The following is a 2,376-nucleotide window of genomic DNA, read 5'->3' on the forward strand; positions in this document are numbered from 1 at the left end:
GAGGAGAGGGAGAGAGAAGAATAGAGGAGAGAAGAGGAGAGGGGAGAGAAGAAGAGAGAGGAGAGAAGAGAGGGAAGAGAAGAGGAGAGAGGAGAGGGAGAGAGAAATCGGAACAAGAAAAATATGAAAAGGTAGAAGAGAACATGGAGAGGAGGAGGAAAGAGATGGCAAGCATGGGCACCCGGGGGAGGCGGCAGGGGACTGGAGAGCGGAGCATGGAGCCCAGCTCTGAGATGCCTTTTTCTCCCTTTCCCTCCTCTTTCCTCCCCCGCCCCGGAACCCTTTGGCAGAACCATCAGGTGGAGAGAGACGCCTTCTCTCTCTCCCCCGGGGCTTTCCTCCCAAGGCCGCATAAGGGAGGGCATGGGATCTGGGGCCTGGGATTTCCTGTGACCAGGGAGCTGAGACGACCCTCTAGCAATGCGGGGAGGGTGGCGCCTTCTCTGCAGCAGAGAGCGCGCCTAGGCTGCCCAGATCCCGCCAGTGAGTTCGTCGAGTGACCCAGGCTCGGCCAGCCAGGCCAGCCCTGCCCAGGTGTGAGGGAGAGCTCTCTCCCCACCCTGCCCCTCCAGGGGTGAAGGACCACACTCATTGGACAAGAGAGGATGCTGAGCACCCCAGAGCGGGGAGTGACTCAGCCAAGGTCACACGGGCAGCGAGTCAGAGACAGCATTCCAACACACACGGGTCTCTCCAAGCCCAGGGTTTTTTCTACCACTTTTGAGGCTGGCTGGTAAGCGGGCAAGAAAACGAAGTACAGGAGGACAGAAAAGAAATTCAGCCGAAGGAGGAGTGAGGAATCACGAAAATCGCCTGAAAGTGGCATGAGGGCGGTGTGGGATAATGGTCAGGGTGCTGGCCAGGAAGCCACAGTTCAAAGGCTGCCTCACTCACCAGCTGGTGGCCCTGGGCAAGGCAGCGTCTGAGCCTCAGCTTTATCTGCAAAATGAGGAAGTGGGACTCCCGGGTTCTTTGTGACTCTAACTCTCATTCTATGAAGTGGAGCGAGGCACTGAACAGGAGATGGAAAGAGGAAGAAGAGAAGGGTGGAGGAGAGAGGAAAGGGTGAAGGACAGGGAGGGGGTAAACGGGTGAAGGAGGGAAGAGGGAGAGAGACCCAAGAAGGCAGAACCAAGATAGGCCTAGGGAGGGAAGGAGGGAGGGGGAGAGTGACCCCCGACTGGGATTGGGTCACAGGGGCCCTAGACCTAAGGTTCAGGGGGATGGCCCGCCTCCATCCCAGATGTGTGTGGGGGTGGGGCTCCTGGGGTTCCCACGGACACTGGAGAGACAGAGATGTGATGCTCCGACCAGTCCCTGCACACAAGCATGCCTTTGTCCTGCCGGCGGAGGGGCCCACAACGAAGCTGTTGTCCTCGAGCTGGGGGGAGGGGAGGCCCTGAAACCCTTTGGAATCTCAGCCCGAGTTGGTAGGGCCCTCCGAGGGCACTGAGTCCCTGGCCCTAGCCTGCACTGAGCAAGTCCCCTCTGGGCCTTGGTTTCTCTGTCAAATGGGGGCGTCAGGAAGGGGTCAACGAGCCCGTCCCGGCTCCCACCCTCTGCTTGCGGTGCCTGTTCCTAGGAGGCTGCAGTGGGTGTGAGCTCTGGGCACAGCTGGAGGAGGGGCGTGGGGATGAGTGAAAAGGGAGAGAGACAGGAAGAGCGGAGTCGGCAGAGGCAGAGAGAGAGGAACAGAGGTCAGGACAGAAACACCTTTATTCAGCAGGAGATGAGGACAGAGAGAAAGGGAGAGAGAAGCTTTGGCCCTGCCAGGGCACGAGGCCCCATGGCCTATAAACCTTCGCCCGAGGAGATGAGACGCTGAGAGACGCAGACTGGGAGACAGAGGCAAAGGGGAGACGGAAGGGGCCGAAAGAGAGCCTGCCGGCAGAGGGAGGGGGGGAGAGAGGAACCATGGAGAACAGAGATGAGCAGAAGTGCACAAGGGACCCAGGCTCAGAGAGGAGAGGACTCACAGAGGTGAAGGGGACACACAGAGGAAACGAGAGCGCAAAGTAGGTGAGGAAGAGACGAGAGGGACACAGAGAAGAATGAGGAGAGCGAGAAAGAGAGAGAGAAAGAGAAGAGGAAAGGGGAAAGAGACAGAGAGAAAGGAGAGAGGAGAGGAGAAAGGGAAGGGAAGAGAGAGGGGAGAAAAAAGAGAGGAAGAGGTGGTTAGAAAGGAAAGGATGGGACGGAGAGGAAAAGAGGGACAGTGGGACAGCTGAGATGGAGGGGAACGAGAAAAAGGGGCAGGAGGAGAACTCCAAAGGGAGACTTAGGGGAAAGGGCCAGAGGAACAGAGGGGGAGGGAGGGAGAGAGAGAGGAGGAGAAAGAGAGAGAAGGAGAGAGAGAGAGAGAGAGAGAGAGAGAGA

Source organism: Vombatus ursinus, unplaced genomic scaffold (assembly GCF_900497805.2).
Source record: "Vombatus ursinus unplaced genomic scaffold, bare-nosed wombat genome assembly UNPS02014308.1, whole genome shotgun sequence".
NCBI lineage: Eukaryota > Metazoa > Chordata > Mammalia > Diprotodontia > Vombatidae > Vombatus > Vombatus ursinus.